Below are 6,000 nucleotides of genomic sequence, written 5' to 3'. Positions count from 1 at the left end.
GAGAGGGAGAGAAAGAAACATGGATGTGAGAGCAGAACCTAGACAGCCTGCCTCCTGCACGCCCCCTATCGGGATGAAGCCTGCAACCCTGGCACGTGCCCTGACTGGAGTGGAACCAGCAACTTTTTGGTGCTCTGGACGACCGACTGAGCCACACTGGCCAGGGCTCTTTCTTAAAATAAATAAATAAATTATTGATTGATTTTAAAGAGTGAGGAAGGGGGAGAGAGAGAGAGAGAGAGAGAGAGAGAGAGAGAGAGAGAGAGAGAGAAATTTATTGTTCCGCTTATTTATGCATTCATTGGTTGATTTGCCCTGACAAGGGATTGAACCTGAAATCTTGGCATATTGGGATGATGCTCTAACCAACTGAGCTACCCGGCCAGGTCCCCCTTCTTTCTTTTTTCCTTTGTATCGGCTGTGTGGAGACATGTTAAAGGAGTTTATAAAGAAAGCAGGGAAGCTATGATATAGTCTTAGCTATAAATATCTAGAGGTGATGAGAAGCAGCTAATAATTCTGGTCGAGGTGCTAAGACTTGGTCTTAGATTAGATAGAGGTAAGGGGCTGAACTGTGAAGATGAATGAATAAAATGGGTAATTTAATACATGCTGAGTTCAACAGTCACGGAGCAGTTGGTATATCTTAAGACACCCTGGAGCTAAGACCGCAGAGCCTAAAACAAGGCCTGACTTCAAGGAGCTTACAGCAGGGGAGATCCTACAATCAGAAAGGAAACAAACAAAACCCAAGAACCCCAGGAATAGCGAAGGGCTCACCTGGAGTTAAGAGAATTAGCTTTGTATTCCTTCTAGACATGGGGTGGGAGTGGGGGGCTGAGCCTTGCCTTTGTATAACAGGATTTGTGTTAACTGGTCATCTAGGCTCTCAGTCCCCAAGGCCATTAGGAAAGCATTTGGCAATGGGAGGGCACTAGGTGAGGGGAAGGAAAAAAGATGGGGGCAAAATGTACGCAGGATGGGAGCCTACACTGAACTTCATTGTTATAACAAGTCAGATGGGATTTGCAGGAACAAGGGGTATGAGAGTAGGTGTTCTCCAAGGGCAGCAACCAGGCAGCTATCTCAGAGGCCACAGAACTGAAAGGCTCTCAAACCAGGCTAACTCCTCAAATCACATCCTTTAGTAAAGCACACACAGGGAAGAGCAAGGGGAAGGGGTGGGGGAGGTTAACTCATTTAGGGTAGGATGCAGAGGGGTGCAAGCATGACAGGACCTGAATTCTGGGGGACACCATATTTGTATGTTGTCTCTTGGCCACGTCAGCCTTCCCTGCTAATGGTGCAGTTAATAAGGACCAGAGTTGAGGTCTGAACAATGGCGTGCCCATAGATAGAAGTCTCTCTGGATCAGTAACACACCCATGCCAAAGAAATACACAGCCCAGGATACGTGGCCATTGAGGTAGCTCACCAATCAGCCAGCTGATCAGCTATAGATTTCATTTGTATATTCTGGGGAGAGGATTGGGCCAGAATGGTTGTCCTCCTCCACATTAAGACGTCATGCATGAATATTTAGAGCCTCATGAATATTTAGAGTTCCAGTGCCTCATGTATATTCAGCACCTCAAAAGTAGTAGGGAACTCTTGGTCCTTCCAGCCTATGTTTATACAGAATTACTCTCTTCACTTAATAAATTTCTAAATGGCTTTGCCTTTATTTTACAAACTATAAACGTATTCATTTTCTAAAATAAATCGAAGTCTGTGAAAAATTCACACTACAATAGGGCTTGCAGATATCCAAGTCAGAGCAACCTCTGTGAGCGGGGAAAAGAAGACTGGGGAGGGCTCTTTAACACCAAAGAGGGAAAGCACTTTCTCCCCCAGGAGCTGAACCCAGGAGGGGAGAGGGGCAGCCAGATCCTTCTAAGGGGCACTCAGGGGCCAGGGGCCAGGGGCCAGGGGCCAGAAGTGTGACAGGGAAGCAGCTAGGATAAGCAGATGCAGCCTAGCATCCAACCCAGACAGGCAGGATTGCTGACACCCAACCTTGAAGTTAACTTTTCCCTGAGCACCCCCCCCCACCCCGCCCCCAAGAAGGAGAATTCTGGGAAGAGGTGAGAGGAAGCCCAGCCAGGCCCAGCTCAGTGGAGTCTAGCCTTCTGTCCTGTGAATAAACACCAGCTCCAACCAGGACTCCCCAGGTTTCTTGCAAATCTGTAACTTCCTTAAAGTTCGTTATTTCTGTTACTCCTTATTTCCCTGCAGCTCAACTAGTAACATGAATAGGGTTTAGCAGAGAAAGGAGAAGGTGCCAGGGGGATTGGTTACTTATTTAAAAGCTGACCTGGGGAGCTAAGAACAGCCCCTGATTGGAGGGAGCGGAGGTGGCTGTGAAGCTAGATAGCACCTGGGAGCCTGCGGGGAGAGCTAGGCTCAGGACTCCAGCCCCGTGGAGGTGTGAAAGCTGGATGGGGCTGGGGAGGGCGGGGTGGGGTGGGGCTGGGGCTGAGAGTGAGAGCTCTGACTGGCACAGTTCAGCTAACCCCTCAGAGAATAGCTGGGCTTTTCCAAACCACTTAGCTTTGTAGTCACAAGTAGAGAACTGACTGCTGTGGGAAGAAGCTCGGCCCCCTCCCCTCCAGGCTCCTACCCTCCTCTGGGCCGCCGCTCTAATCACTGTACATCCATTGTCTGTTCTCTGTAGGTCTCCCCAGCCAGACCGTGAGCATCCTGGGAGCAGGCACTGTGTCCGATTCACCTCTTTCTGCTTCACAATGTGGCCCAGCGTGGGGCCTGACACTTGGAAGTTTCTCAAAGAGTTACTTGTTGAATGAATGAACAAATGAATGCTTTCTCCCAACTACACTGAACCCTAGATGGGATTTACAAAGAGCGAAAAGCCTGTGGGCTGCTCTCAACTCCTTCCTTACGACACTCACCCAGGATCCTGGGAGCCGGGAGCCCCTAAATTTTGTTTCAGTGTTTATGTGCACTTTCCTGGGGATACAATTCTGGGTAACTAACCAGATTTTCAACAGGGAGGTATGTCCCCCCAAAAGGGTTAGAATAGTCATTTGAATAAGTAGCTCCAGGATGGAGATTTTATATACATGTTCTCAGCATTGATTTTCCTGAATCAAATCACTTTTCTTCGCAACACTGCTGTTTTCTTCCTGTATATAATCGTTTGAATTTGTTATTCTGTAACGTCAGGATCTCCTCCTGTCCACCTGCGTAAGTGATAACGATATGCTGATGGGATTCAGAACACGGTACCCTGAAATATGGCATGTTGGCATATTAAATATTTAAAGCTGAAGGAATTTTAAAAAGTGGCAGAAGCAGGAGGGTCACTTTGACCTCCCTCCCCTACTTCCCTGAAACAGGTAATAAAACTCCCGTGTGAAAGGTACTTGCTCTGTACCAGGAAAAAGGAGGACATTCATCTTCAGAGTCGGGGAATTTGGGACCGAGGCTGTATAAGCAAACCTTGTTAAACGAACCCTCATCTTCTTAGTTACTTCTTCACCACTTACTACGTCTAGCCCAAATCCCTTGTCTTGTCAATTCTTCACAAATGCTCTGGTCACTTCAGGTCTTCATTCCCTTGTGAAGGCTCCCAGGTACATGTAGAATGTTAATAACATCTGTATGCTTTTCTCCCGTTACTCTGTCTTTGCCAGTTTAATTTTCAGACCCAGCCAGGGGGGCCCTAAGACGGTGGGGTGAAACGTTTTCCTCCCTCCCAATGCCAAAATCTTTGAATCCTCCCAGCGCCTCCCTTCACTGCCTCAGCCAAGGCACCCTTCCTGATTTCTTTCACACTTCTGGTTCGCGGGCGGTTTTTTGCAGGTGGAAAGACGGTGTGATTGGGTGTGGGGAGTGTTGGAAGTGAGACCTCAAGGAACCAGGAAGAGAGCGGCTGAGACATCCTGCTACCCAATTCAGTATTCTTCGCACGTTTAGCAGCCTCCCCTCCCTCTGCATAACAATGGAAGGAAAGAGGAAGTGGGGAAAAAATTAGGTCCTGTAATTGAGTTATGAGAGGTAATTACCCGGACCCAGGAGCTCCCAGAAAGGAACTCTACAGCCAGCACACAAAGATGACCGTTGGGAAAATGAGTAACACATATTCACCGGTGTGGAGAAGCAAAACAGAAAACCCCTCAGGGCTGAACTGGACAGGCACTGAGGACACCTGAGATGGGCAGCAAGGACTGGGCCAGGGCAGGTTCAGGACTGGAGGAGAGAAAGCCACCAGCCAGGCTGGGATTTTGCCACAGCTGCTGTGGCCTCATATTGAGTATCGGTGCCTCAAGGGAGAGATGAGTCAGTCCCAGCAGATCCAAGTTTAGGATAAAAGAGCCACTGAGAAGACACTGGGCAAATACCTTTTCAATGAGAGCGTAGCTGACCACTCCAATAAGGAATCCCACTAAGTTGGCCTGGACCCTGCCCCAAGGGCTCATTTGCATGAAGACTGAGCACGAGGTGCTGTTTTAAACTCCCTTGCCTTCCTCTGCCAGGAGGTTTCAGCCAGATTTGCCACCCTTTGCTTAGTGCCATGGAGTTGTCTAAAGCCAAGGGTGACATAGGCAAAAGGATAAGTGACAGATTATGGTTGTGAATGTCACATCCTGAAGCAGGAGGCAGGCAAAGGTGCCTTGAAACGAAAGAATCTTCTCAGTCCTGGGCGTGGTGGGAAGTGCACGGTGAGTCTTGGTGCCTCCTGGGGGAGCGAGGAACTGGGTGGGGATCTGGCCAACTGGTGTCTGGTTCCTTTGAGGAAGGTAAGCTCCACCTCTCACTACTGACATTCGTGCCTCTTGAAAGGATGGCAGGATTAGGGTGCATTATTCTGCCTAGGTCCACATGGAAACAGAAAGTGACCCAGAGCTGGCATTGCCCCTTTATGCAAGCTGTTAGCTCATGGTGGCTGAGCAGCCATTTGTACTGCATGTTAGAGAGGTTTTCCTTGTTGGGAAAAAGTTTGTGATGGGGGTGACTGCCCCCCCCCCCCGCTTAAATTTTTATTTAGACAAACAGAGGGAGAGAGAGAGAGAGAGAGAGAGAGAGAGAGAGAGATTGACCCACTGCTCTACCTTTTTATGTATTCATTGGTTGACTCCTTCCTGTACGTGCCCTGATCGGGGCTTGAATCCGCAACCTTGGCACATCTGGACAATGTTTCAATAGAATTATCCCCAGAGGGTGGGATGACTTTGATCATGTGGGTTTGGGTTTGTTTTTCAAATTGTGGTAAAATATATTAACCATTTTAACCATTGTTAAATATACATTTTATTTTATTCATTTTTTAATCCTCGCCCGAAAATGTTTTCACTGATTTCAGAGAGAGAGAGGAAGGGAGAGAGAAAGAAAGAGAAACATTGATGTGAGGGAGGAACATGGATCAGTCAACTCCCAAACATGCCCTGACTCAGGATCAAACCCCAAACCTGGGTATATGCCCTGACCAGGAATCCAACATAGGATTCTTTGGTGCACAGGACACAGCTCCAACCAACTGAGCCACCCTGGCCAGAGCTAAATATACATTTTAATGACATTAATTACAAGCCCAACACTGTAAAAGCATCACCACTACCTATTTTCTTTTTTTTTTTTTAATATTTTTTTATTGATTTTTTACAGAGAGGAAGGGAGAGAGATAGAGAGTTAGAAACATCGATGAGAGAGAATCATCGATCAGCTGCCTCCAGCACATCTCCTACTGGGGATATGCCCGCAACCCAGGTACATGCCCTTGACCGGAATCGAACCTGGGACCTCTCAGTCCGCAGGCTGACGCTCTATCCACTGAGCCAAACCGGTTTCGGCACCACTACCTATTTTCATCTAAACAGAACCTCTGTGCTCATTGTGCTTGGTTTTTTGCTGTTGTTTAAATAACTTTTTCTCTAAAACAGTGGTTCTCAACCTTCTGGACCTTTAAATACAGTTCCTCATGTTGTGACCCAACCATAAAATTATTTTCGTTGCTACTTCATAACTGTAATGTTGCTACTG

Source organism: Myotis nattereri (assembly GCF_964212035.1).
Source record: "Myotis nattereri genome assembly, chromosome: 14".
Taxonomy (NCBI): Eukaryota; Metazoa; Chordata; class Mammalia; order Chiroptera; family Vespertilionidae; genus Myotis; species Myotis nattereri.
The sequence above is the reverse complement of the archived record's forward strand: the minus strand, read 5'-3'. Positions refer to the sequence as shown.